Source organism: Macrobrachium nipponense, chromosome 6, assembly GCF_015104395.2.
Source record: "Macrobrachium nipponense isolate FS-2020 chromosome 6, ASM1510439v2, whole genome shotgun sequence".
Classification (NCBI taxonomy): Eukaryota; Metazoa; Arthropoda; class Malacostraca; order Decapoda; family Palaemonidae; genus Macrobrachium; species Macrobrachium nipponense.
The window spans coordinates 67,104,385-67,110,198 of record NC_061108.1 but is presented as its reverse complement, the minus strand read 5'-3'; the positions used below and the strand labels follow the sequence as shown (position 1 = coordinate 67,110,198).

The 5,814-nt window shown below is 36.3% G+C and overlaps 1 long non-coding RNA gene across 2 annotated transcripts; it reads right to left on the bottom strand.

Annotated features, from left to right (window-relative positions):
- Positions 1 to 2,565: 2,565 nt before the first annotated feature.
- On the bottom strand, positions 2,566 to 4,166 carry LOC135216363 (uncharacterized). 2 transcript variants are annotated; one of them, XR_010314865.1, is made up of 7 exons: positions 4,086 to 4,166; positions 3,837 to 3,920; positions 3,434 to 3,523; positions 3,287 to 3,341; positions 3,087 to 3,115; positions 2,856 to 2,924; positions 2,566 to 2,725 (listed from the first exon to the last, which is right to left on the bottom strand). It is a non-coding gene; the product is annotated as an uncharacterized LOC135216363 (long non-coding RNA). The 2 variants fall into 2 exon arrangements; XR_010314864.1 differs by having other exon boundaries at positions 2,856 to 3,115.
- Between the last annotated feature and the right edge of the window lie 1,648 nt (positions 4,167 to 5,814).

Here is a 5,814-nt window from a genome sequence, read left to right as displayed (position 1 = left end):
ATATATATATATATTATGTAATTTGGTACTTTGAAACCTTGTCGTTACTCCAGGTTCTAGAAACGCTACGGCCTTCAATATCCTACATCATTGTGGTGAATGAAAGTTTTATGTAATTTAATTTTGTTTACACTCATAAGTAAACTTCAGATTTCTTTGATGTCTCTACTCTCCTTAATTCTTTCCGATATGAAGGTCTTATATTTATTATTTATCTTCTTGTTCACCATTTCTTTCGTTGCATCAGGAGACTTTTTCTTTAGTTTCTCAAATATCGATTGATAAGCTGCATTTCTTTTTGTTCGTCAGAAAATTCTTTACTTTTTTATATTCCACAGACATTGCTACGACTTATTAATCTCGAAGAACCCCGTCCAAAACTCTTTATCTACCTAAAGTCTGACATGTTGAGCGATATCGTCTTCTGCGCCGTTTCTTGATAAATGAACCACCTGCTCCTAGTTCATCACGCCTTGTCGAAGACACCACTCACGGGCAAACTATCAGTTCTGAACGACTTAATCTGAAAAAGCCCTATTTGACTGTCGGGTCGGACCGTGAGTTGCTCATTCAACCCTCAACTGCCAGGTTTGTCGATCCGGCTTGACTGCCGGGCTTGATCAGATCTGACTTGATTAAAAAACACCCCACTCACATTCAAACTTGCTTAAACCCTGCCCTTTTAGATCGGGCATGACAAATCCCATCTGACGTGAGTGGCCGGCCTTATAAGGGTGGTGATACATGACAGTTAGTTCGAGTTCCTCCTCACAGCCTGACGCTTTGCCATATAATTTATGGTCACTTCTGCAGTTTTTGTAAGGAGATTTGGATCACGGCTTATCTAACCCTTCGCTGCCGTGTGTGTGGTCGCTGGTTTTTGGTCACCCACGGTATTCGCCAGTCAACCCTGTTCCCTCGTTAGTCGAAAGGATTTCGAGCGAGTTGGCCCGTATCAACATAGAACGGTGCAGTTTGTGGCATGCTAGATCCGTTGACGTCCCGCATCCTCAGAGGCTACCACCCTCGGAGTTCCTGATTGCCTACAGGCATACCAGCTGGAACAGTTTAAGCCATTTATCAGCGTCAGTGAGTTCTTGGAACTCGTGGAGACATGTTGGGTGGTTTTCTACAAGTATGAGGTGTTATTATAACTATTAAGACGATCGTGGATAGCTGTGTACCTGTAGATTTGCACACCCCTGTTTGCAGTACAGTCTACGGGAGCTTCTATGGCCTGACGAGATGTTCTGGCAAGCCTCTCAAGATAATTTCTTATTTTGAATTTGTAAGATTATTGATTTCATTTTTTATTTATTAACTGAAGGTTTCTAAATTATTATAATTATTCTTAATAACATATATTCTAGTGCTATTAAATAATTGGGTCTTTTAGACTCAGGATCCTGTGGGAAGAGATAACATTACAATGCTAAAGTAGAGATTGTTGACTTTTATTAAAAGGAATCAAAATTTATTACATAGCACATGAAAAAGAGTTTTTATATGGGGGTTGTATGAGTTGTTTAAGAAGTATGTTTACCCCGACAACGTTTCTAAAACAGGTACTGGGAATAGGGAAGAACAGGCAAGAATGTGTGCAGTGGAAAGGAATTACCTGAGAGAAGCATGTTGAGTGATATATATAAGGCAAGAATGTTGGGAGTGTTTGTGTACAAGTGGAGTGAGAAGTAGAATGGAGAAGGGAATAGGATATTGAAGTGCTGCTTTAATACCAGATTCCAAGTTCTTTATTTCTTAATATTAAAAATGATCAAGTTAAGGAAATACAAGAACATTAAAACAAGTTCAATGCTCACCTGTACTTTAGGCCACCTTTTCTTTTAGGGCATGCTTCAGGGGCTTCACTAATTTCACCTTCTACTTCGGATAATTTTGCCTTTCTGTAGTTTCTTAAGCATGCTCCTTTAGGTAGAGAAACCAAAACCAAGATTTAATTTATATTTTAGAGAAATCCAAACATATCAAAGGTAGCAAGATTTAATTGTTTTAATTTCATCAACCAAAGCAAAAGACAAAATTTTAAAAGTAATTTGTATATTTCATAACTATACAAGCCTGAGTTCTTTACTAAGGTTTGTATTTGTGTAGGAACAAATATTATTTTACTACTTAAGATAATCCTGTAAATCGATATTGTAACTAAGAAATCCTGTACACTTACTGATGACAACTTTGCAGATAGGAAGATCAGTAAATGCTAACTTTCCTTTCCTTCCCTTTAGTCTATATGAGGACCACACACTATTGCTTCCAAGCTTTTTGATAATCCTACGAACTGTGTCTCCAAGGCTATGCCCTCCTAATGATGACAAATACAGTGTCTGCAATATATAGAAGAAAATGACAAAATTTACTTTTCTCATGCATAAAAAACAAAAACTAGCCTTACATCTATATTCAAAGTATCCAGAACGGTCTGCTATAAATAATGGAAGCCCCAAAACACTTGAAAAAGCAGTTCCTAATCTCCTAGATAATACAACTTGTTCTTACCAATTTCATTTGAATGTTTCATCAGTTAACTTAGTGCACAAGTCATCCAGCTCCTCTAAACTGTATACTGGGGCTGGGAAAACATCATCCACATCCTCCCCTCCTGACCCTACAGAAGCAGCTACAGATTGTAGTAGGTTTACCATCAGCCGCTGATTTTCCTCAATTGTTTTGAGACGTGCCAACAATGTAGCTCTGTACCTTGCATCTAGCAGAATAATTACCAGGCTCAAATCAATTATTTTTCAAAGCAGAGGTGCTACAGTACATTCAGATATTGAGCACAATTTTTTTTTGGAAAAACATTTAATAAATACATGATGAAAAGAATACCATACCTGCAGCCTCTGCCTCTGACACAGCTATAAATTCTTTTAGACCTAAATCTGCAGTTCTTGAAGATGTGGCTGTGAGAAAATATGTATATGAATATACTGTGTAACTTTAAGGTGACATATATTTCACTAAATCCAAAATGAATGCACAATCAAATTACAGTTTAAAATAAAATTCAGTATATTTCATGCTTAAAGGGATCTTTGTAAAACATAATAAAAAAAAATCACTACCCTCATCTGCAGCTCCAACTAGAGATAATCTGAAATAATAATTATTGAAGATCACATGTTGAATCTTTATAGAAATTCAGTAGAATGAGACAAGGTCAGTTTTAATTATCAAGTCTTTGAACTCCATATATCCAAGTTCCCTAAAATAATTTTGCAAAAAAAAAAAAAAAAAAAGCACAATACTTGTGCACATAACTTACCTTTTGTTCAACTGGAGTTTTCCCTTAAACCTTTGTGAGACCTCTGGAGTGGATTCTGTAAATAAATTAATATTCATTATTTCATGCCAACGATACAACTCACAATACATCTCATTCACATCATACATACATATAGTTTTAAAATACCTGATTTGTAGTTCTCTACACTGCCATTTCTATGGACTTTTCATTGGTAGGGCAGTGAAGAGCTGTCTCTGGAAGATGCATCAAATCCTCCTGTAAGGAAAGTGTTGAATATAGTGGTAAAGGTTGACAACTTTATATTTAGACAAGGTTGACAACTTATATTTAGACAATGATTAAAGTTCCCCAAGCCACCAAACAACCTCCCCCCCACAAAAATTAAAACACTACCTATTAAAAATACTTTGAGTGAAGGTAGTTGGCTTGATCCAACTTCATATATTAGATGATGCAACTGGAAAGATGATGAAAAAGAGATACTTTTATATGATGGTTTTGAACTCAAGGAACAGTGAATACATATTAACAAAGAATTTTCTTACAGTTACAAATAAATTACCCTTACCATTTGCTTCATTGAGCTGAGGAGGCTGTGGCAACATAGCAACAGTTGGTGTACGGCATATCTGGAGACTATCACCATCTTCATCTGCAAATTTTCATATTCATCACAGTCATTATAGTTATTAGAAATGAATGCCATACTTAAGTTGGTATTTATCATGAACTAAATAATTAGTCAGTAAAACAGTTTTCTTGGGTTATTATCGCAAACCACAGCCTACAAAGCAATTATATAACAGGGATGTCATACCATCAGCCTCTTCATTGTCTGAGAAGCCAAATTTATCTGGCTTTTTGGTAGTTCTGCATTTGAGACATTCCTGATCTGTTTTCTACATTTGATGTATCCTCTGCTCTCTTAGCCCGTTCCAAAAGCCTTAGTATTAGGTTTCTGCAGGAAAATATAAAAGATATTAAAATGTTTTATAGTGACCACTATATACTGTACATGCTATAGCTCAGATATTAAGATTCATAATATACAACTTGCATACCAGCAAATGAAAATAATCTAATTTCATGTAGATTCCATCTTTCTTTATCAGTCATTTCTTCCCTCTTGACTTTAGCTGAAGCACCAGCCTTTGGAGGCCAGTAACAATACACACCCTCTTGACTTTAGCTGAAGCACCAGCCTTTGGAGGCCAGTAACAATACACAACCTGAAAATGCACAATCAATGACAATTATATGCATTTAAAAAATTAATAAAAAAAGTAAAGTACTTATTGCTTAATTGTCAGACCTTCATATGAGAAACAGAGTTCTGGTCAGTTTGCAGTCCTTAAGCCTAATACCATACACCATCCGCATTATTTTAGGGATAACTCACATTTTCTTTCTTCACTATCCATGACTTGTGGACTACTTCCACAGCTTCCTCATGCAGAAACTCCACGACCAGGAACGACATCTGTTAAAATATTCAAGTTGAGTGATATGAAATTTATATAATCACATTTAAATCAGCCGAATATTTAGCAAACACTAAATTGCAAAAAAGTATCATCCAACATTTTTGTGTAATTGTATTCTTGTTTCACCAATTAAATATCGAGTGAATAAGACCCGTCCAGCGTGATAAGGGTTGGTAGTCAGTGGTTTTTTACCCTATATGCTTAAAACCTGGTGATGGGTTTTATTACTGTTTCAGTCAATACAATGCACATAAATGTAGCCCTAAGCATTTCTAGCCCTATTTTACCATACCAGAGAAAGTATTAGCTAAGCTTAGCCCATGAAGCATTATACAGGAAGGGTTGGTTAAATTACAAAATGATAGGCTAGGTTAGTTTACCCTATGGGAAGTCTAGGGTAGGTAAGCCCTCTAGTTATGTTACAAAATATTCAATGAGATCATTCTACATCATGAGGATGTCCAGTAGCCCATGTTAGGTTAGGTTAGTTTACTTTATGTGGGGTCCAGTACGTTAAGGGCTCCAATTAAGCTAGCTAAGATTTCAAGGAAGCCTATCCTTTCATTTGTTTATTTATACCCTAACATACCTTTGGAGCCTTTAGCTATAGTTGGTTGGGACGGACCGGGTTAGCAATTAAAATGTGGGTAAATGTTTACTACCTATTACACAAGATTTGTAATGAATAAAATAGGAATTACCTAGTACTGGTGTATTTATAGGTACTTTGATTTGTTCTGATGCAAGTGATTGTAGAAACCAATATTTAAAAAATTTTAAGTGTTAAAAGAAATAAAGGAAAACAAACAAGGACACCAGCTAACCTAGGTTCCCCACCTAACCTGGGAGCCATATCCTTATCTACTTAAATTTAAACTTAGCCTAAGTCTAAACCCCCCCTAGTATTTAATTCCATAAGAGACCAGCATTTCCATCGGCCGCCCTTACCGTAGGATAACTAGTAGTTGTATGGCATAGCCTAGCTAATTCTCCCCATCCAAAACCCCACATTCCCATCAGGTCCCCCTTACCGTAGGTTAGAGTTCAAAGGTAAATTCTAAG